The sequence below is a fragment of the Chinchilla lanigera genome, unplaced genomic scaffold (assembly GCF_000276665.1).
Source record: "Chinchilla lanigera isolate Chin_1 unplaced genomic scaffold, ChiLan1.0 scaffold00014, whole genome shotgun sequence".
Classification (NCBI taxonomy): domain Eukaryota; kingdom Metazoa; phylum Chordata; class Mammalia; order Rodentia; family Chinchillidae; genus Chinchilla; species Chinchilla lanigera.
In genome coordinates, this window is record NW_004955415.1 from 13,012,771 (window position 1) to 13,019,791 (window position 7,021).

Consider the following 7,021-nt stretch of genomic DNA (forward strand, 5'->3'; position numbering starts at 1 on the left):
ACACAAATGGCTAGGCAGTGAGTGAGGGGTGGGGTGCAGGTGTGGTTCCAGACTGCAACTGGACCTCCACTTTGAAGGCTACATAGCCTAGAAGTGCCTTCACCCCCACATTTGCAGGGAGCCAAATGGTAGGCAATCACATGATGGTTAAACATGCCAAATGCTGAGCACAGTGGTGCTCACAGTGAGATCCCTGGTATTTCTTTTAGCTTTTCTGTAAGGACTGGTGCCATGCAGCAATCACACCTTCACACAGAAGGCAGCTCAGACCCCTCCTGCCAGGCCAGCCCTGTGGGGGCTGCATGTAGGCCTGTGCCAGCTGGGACCCTTCCTCCCTCCTGGGCTAGAGTCTGGTACCTGAGCAGGAGGTTGGTGGGCTGGGTCACAGGCAGATCAGAGCTGCGGAGCTAGTGCTGCAACAAAAGGTATTTGCATCAGATAATGGTAAAGTACCTTGTTATTCCATTAACTGTGTAGCAACGACTGCAGCAGAGGAAGGGAGCACTGGAAACCTACAGGGTAATCAGGGGATGAGATTGCTAACCACCAATCAGCCTGTGGGGTTCATGGGGGCCCAGCAGCCTGGACAGGAGCTGTAGAGGGCTGCCTTTGGGCAGAGGAGAGTGGGTGAGGCCACAAGGCAAGGACCCAGCTGGTTGCAAAATCAAGAAGCACATCCTTGGCCCCACCAGTGTGCCCTGATGGAGCTCTGAGTTCCCAGGACTCAGGCTGATGACAATCCTGGTATTCAGCCTCCTGACTAAAAGCTTAGGTGCTGAGCCCGGAGGAAGGGGATTGAATCACAGCCCACCTTTTACAAAGTGGTGAAGTGTACATGCACTTGGCCTTGCTGGGCATTCTATAAAATAGGATGATACCACTCTAGGTCATAGACTAAGGCTATGTCATCCATCATCTAACAAATTCCATGGAGTCCCTATAACATGCGAGGTACTTTCCAGGTTCTGGAGATTCAGCAAGGAATAATATGACTCATAGATTTCATCCCAGTGGAAAGGGGCACAAAAAAAATAGTACAAATACTAGAAAATGGTAAGAGCTGTGAAATGTGGAAGTGGGCTAACAGGTGGGTATGGGTGGAGAGTCCTTTAGAGAATGCTGAGAGAAGGCCATGTCAAGTGGGTGATGTTGGACTTAATGCGCTCATTCAAGTGGGAAGACCAATGTGGCTGAGCACAGTGGGCAACAAGGACAGCTCGAGTTGAGGATGCAAAGGAAGGAGGGACTGGGAGGGACAGTCCCGGAGGACGAAGCAGTATTGGATTAGTATCTGGGTATGGCTTTAAGCAGCCTTTGGCCATTCAAGGCAAAGAGTGGACATGGTCTGCTATCAGTGGTTTCAAGGCATCTGGCTGCTGGCAAGGAATGACTGAGGGGCCTGTGGGTAGAGGGGTGCAGAGAGGAGGTTCTGGTGCCGGTCGATGAGGGTGGAGCAGGGGAAAGTGGGAAAAGGTGGAAGACAAACAGGGCTGGGTCCTGCAGGTGCTGTCAACAGGACATGTGAATGATGACAGGTAAGAGAAAGAAAGTGGACAGGGAAGACTCAAGTCAAATGTGGCTGCGTCTGCTGGGAAAGGGCTTGTTTAGGTGCCACCTGACACACAGCAATTGCTTGATAAATACTGCCCTTAGCAGAAGCACCGTGGCCAGCACTAAGCACAGCCTTCCAAAGGGACAAGCCCTGCAGATCACCAAGAGCAGCATTTTGGCTCCCACTTTCCGGGGGAGGCCAGTGGACCTCAGAGAGAAGAGCAGAGGACTTTCTGTGCTAGGAGAGCTCGGGCAGTCATGTCCAATGTGTGCAGCGCAGCATATCGGGTAGGTGCTTGCCCAAGGTCACTGGGCTTGTTAGGGGCAGAGAAAGAGTGAGAAGCAAGTATCCTGATTCTGTGAAATCCTCCCCGGGATCTGGAAAGTCTGTGATTCCCAGGCATGAGTCCTGGCAGCACCTTCCTCTACATCCGCTGAGCCACAGGCACTGAAGTCTGTTTCCTGACCTCTGGTAGGGACCACACGCACAGTGACAGTAGCAGAGTCCAACCTCAGAGCCTCTGCACTTTCTCTTTCCTCTTCCTGAACTTTACTATGCCTTCCATGGGTCACTTGTCCCCACTCTCCGTCTCACTCCAGAGTCCTGTTTCCCCACCCTGCAGGAGCTCAGGCCTTCTGAGGGTCAGGTCGTTACCACTGCCTCATCTCCTTCCGTAACAAACTGGCAAGAAGGCATCCCTAGTCCTATGCCAGGGGCAGCTGGCATGGCTGCCTGAGCCCACTCCATGGCACTGCAAGCCCCCATATGAACTGGCTTTGGCTCCTGGTAGCCAAGCCATACAGGTCCTCCTTTTCTGCTGTGACAAAACCCAGGCAAAATCCCCCTTTCTTCCTTCTCATCTCGCTCAGATATGAGTCAGGGAATGTCCCATGAATAGTCTTCCTCTCTTCTCTCCAGCCATGACGGCATGAACAGGGCTGGCCTGGCAGGCGAGGAGAGGAGGAGCTGATCCCCAAACTTCCTCTTCCTGGGAAGGTCTGCCAGGAGCCTCAACCAACAGGCAACCTCGCTCCCTTGCTGCAGGGCCAAGCCTCATGCTGGCTCACACTCGGGACACGGGCTTTCTGCTTAACCCCAAAGCAGTCCATGCCCTACTCGAGGCCAAGTTCAGACAAGAGGCAATCAGGGGCTTAAGTGGCTGCCAGAGAAGGCCAGCCGCTGGTTATTAAATATTAAGTGGCGAGAGCCTGTGAAAGTATAATTGCAAATGAGACTCTGAAGCAGATGTTGCCAACAGCTTGGCCCCATGTTCGCAGTTGGGACCAACAAGGGATTTCAAGTCATCAAGCCAGAATGCTGGCAACTTCTTTGCATTTTCTAGGCACCTGCTGGGTGCCAGGCCTTAAACTAGATATTCAGGTAGAAGGTCGACCAGACATGGTGCCAGCTTCAAGAGGTCCTATGTCTGGCGAAGAAGACAAAGAAAGCAAGAACTTACAGGCACAGGCAATCCGCTGGTACAGGCCTGGAAGGGCCTGCGGAGCTGAGGCTTCAAGAGGGGAAATGTTCTGTTTTTAGAGGATATAGTTAATCAGTAGTCATTCAACAACTATTCGTTCAATTCCTCCTGTGTGCCAAATGTTGCGGATCCTGGGAAATAAAGTATTAGATAAGTCACACCCTTTCTCTCCTGGCAATTACAAGTGGAAGGTGACACAGATAAATAAGGGTTCCCATCATGAAGAAGTGGCGAAGGGTGTGAGTCCATGAGGAGTGAGGACTTCAGTGTGGCTGGACATGTGTGGGAGAGAGGGGAGAGTTGTCTCACGCTACAGAGCTTGGATGAGTCGGGGGATTTCAAAAAAAAGTGAGGTGACTCTCTTAGGGGCAGTGCATGGTTCCTTGGGCTCCTGAGAAAAGACATGGTCTGGTCAGTCTGGTCTGGTCTAAGTCTGCTGTCCTGAGAAGCTATATGAGGAAGGAGACACCCCAGTGGAACCCTGTTACTGAGGCTGCCAGTTAGCTGCCCACTCCAACCTACCCTTGATGTAAGTTACTCAGTCTCCACCTCTGAAGGATCTTGCAGGAGCCAAGTGTTGCCCCTTAACTCTCACCTGCAGGCTGCTTCCCCAGCTCCTGAACTGCTGGAAACATCCTGGGGATAAAGGAGCCTTTATGTTACTGGGAGCATAGTCCCTGCAGAAGGTGACAGGGATTGATATGAGACCCCAGACCATGCAGGCAACAAATCTTTGCTGAGTGAGGGAAGATTCCAATTCAACATCCCCCAAAAGGTCCTAGCTGGTTGGACCTTTCTCCACTGCCCTGCGAAGAGGGGGTGATGAGGTTTCAGGGTCATTCCCTGGCCATGAATCTACAAGAAGAAAGGCCAGAAGGGAAAGAAAAGCGCTGCATTTGAAGACGCCAAGGCTCCAGGAGGATTCCAGTTCTTGAATATCGTTCTAGTAGTCTAGCACTGCATGAAGCTGAGACTCTAGAATTCTGTAGATCTAAAATGCTATGGTTCTAGAATTCTGTGAGTCTAAGACTCTAATGTGATTTGGGGAAGAAAAACATCATAGCCATTGCCTCTTCTTAATAGAATGCCTGCCTCTGGAGAGAAGCACACACCCAGAACTGCAAAGCCAAGCAGGCTTGTTTCCCCCCTTTCCGGCGTTAAATCATCTTGCTCCTCTCCTGTGTGTGTGTTCATCTGCACATCCCCTCCCAGGCCCTCCCCCAAGCCTAGCAGCCACATATCTGCCATCTGCATATAACCCAGTGATTAGTACCGCGGAGCAGAAGAGAAGGGTGTGGAATCCTTGCTGCCTGCCAGTCAGCCGGGCTGCAGGGAGTCACCCCAGCTCCCCAAAAGGGCTGAGTAGGGGAGGAGGGATGAGAGGCACAGTCACACCGACTCAGATACACACACAATAAGACACACAAAAGAAGGCCCCAGGCTCACAGACACACAAAGACATGGACAGACATGCACGCCACACACGGACATCACAGACAGCACACACCTACATGTGTATGAGATTTGTACATGTGCAAACAACCAGAGACACACAACCCCACAGTGACACACATCCCAACGCACAGGCATTCAAGAGCACAAAGACACACACTGCACACGTGGGTATTGGCAGACACACACACACACACACACAGGGATAAACCCATGCAAACAAGCCCAAGTTCTTAGATGCACACTCAGCTACACAAACCCCACATTCCCAGGAGGACTACAGCACTGAGCTGTTGGCACTACATGGATTGGCAGGAGAGTCCCCGTCCCATTCCCATCTCCCACTCCTCATTCATGGGCCATTATTTAAGGACTACTAGGCACACAGGCTGGCACAGAGCCCTCGGGAGACCCCAAGACAGACACAGAGGAGTGGAGATAGGGAGCAGTTCAGTCAGGCTCTGGAAGCTGGGAGGTAGCTGGAACCCAGGGAACTGTACAAAACTGATTGCCCAGAAAGAATAGTGAGCTCCCCATCACAGGAGATAATCCAGCACTGCAGAAGATTTTGTGTATCAGATGGGTGAGTGGGTGGGGTTGAAGGCCTCTAAAAATCCCTTCCAGCCCTGATATTCCTATTTCTTTCAATTCTACTGGGCTTCAAAACAGTGGTCTTCACCTTAGGGTTCTGCCACCGGGAGCCCTTTGTGGTAGTGGCCCAGCCCCTTACCAACTACCATGTAGCCATTCACCTGCCCCGGGTCTCCATGCTCCTGCTGTAGCTGGAGGCAGTGCAAACAGACTGGTGCCTATGGCCCTGCAGACTAATGATTAGGCTGTGCTCCCTCTGGCAGGGGACTCTCTCCATGGGCTGGTGGCCACTGAGTGAGCCCTGGGAAGCCGGGTGGGAGCAGAACTAACAGACCTTGTGAGGATTGCCCTAAGAGGAGCTGCTAAGGGCAAGGACATACTCCTGCGCTCCTTTCCCATAAAAACCCACATTCAACATCACCCCCACTGGCTTATTTTCCTTTGGACCCTGGTTTGAAGCAGGCTTACTGAAATAGGGTCATAGGCCCCAGACTAGACCCTAAGATTATAAGGCTCCCTGTTTTCTTCCTGATTAGATAGGTTAAGAATTCCCCAAATCTGTCCAGGAAGCAGGAGGAAAAAAACATCCTCTCTGCTTCCCAGACAGGTTCTTACCTTTGCCCGAGGTCACTCAGAAATTTATTGTATGGAGGCTGGAGCCAGAACCAGGGCCTCCTGTCTGGGGAACTGGCTCTTTTCAACTCTTAAGATTTACAAGGTCTCTGTCCCAGAGAACTCAGGCTGGACAGGGTGGTGGGCTGGCCGCTGGAAAGAGCAAGAGGCTATGGGGGCCACATGGCCTCTTCCCCAGGCCGTGCTGATTGGAGCCAGCTCTAGGGAGAGCCTCCCAGGAACGACTGGGGCAGAGAAAGAGGGGCCCATATAAGTTGGGCTGAAACTAGGTTGGTTTGTCCTAACTCCAGTCCCTACGATACCCAGTCTATGCTTAGGAATCTTCTCAGGTAAGAAGAACTCGTTCCCCTAGGTATTTTACCAAAGGTGGAAGACAATTCGGATTCCGATGGACTGAGCTGACTTTGCTGCCCAGCACCAAGCCAGTGCTTCCCACACACGTCACCTCATGTCATCCTCTCTGTGCAACTGCAAGGCCCCGCAGGTGAGGAAACCTGTAGGCCAAAGGGTTTGAGTGGTTTTCCTCAACAGGTCGCCCAGCTGTTGGAAATAGTATTTTGTCACCCCACTGCAAGTTTCCATTACCACACTGTCAGAGCTCAGCACTGTAGGGGCCACAGTCTCCAACCTTGTCCCCTGGGCAAAGCCCAGGTGCTGTGGAAGCAGCTGTCAGCAGTGCTAGGTGGGAGGAGGGGCTTGGACTTGAGTTATGAAGCTAGGTCTCTTCTGCTCTCTCTGCCTGGGAGGGCCCAGTCCTCTCAGAAGGAAAGAAGGGCCTGGGCCTGCAGAAGCCAGCAGAGGTCAAACCGAGAGGTTTGCTGTCACCTTACAAGCCACTGCCAAATCTGCAAGGGGTTGGTTCCAGGAAGCAAACTTCTCTACTCCTTTCAGCAGAGATAAGAAGCAAGACAAAAATCTCAGTTACTACATAGGCCCTGGAGGAGGAGGCCTCCAGGAGGCTACCGATGGAGCTGTGGATTCCCAGACATCTCCCTCTCTATAGTCCAGCCCCTCTCAGCACCAGAAGGCTGCTAGGGCCAAGAGATAGGGTGGGACTCCTGCCACTGCCACACACAAAGCCAGAGCCTGAGCCGCTCCACACTCTGGTGGGAGCGATTGAAGGTAAGAGCCTTGCCTGGGCTCCTGCATCCAATCACTTAGAGGACAGCGGATTAGGGATCAGCTTTTCATGCAGAACAGAGACCCAGAAATGGAAGTCATCTTCACACAGATACAGAAAGTGATTTTTTTTTTTAATTTTAAAGAGTAAAAGAAGGATAACATAATAATAGGGGGGACTTAGCAAATTACAG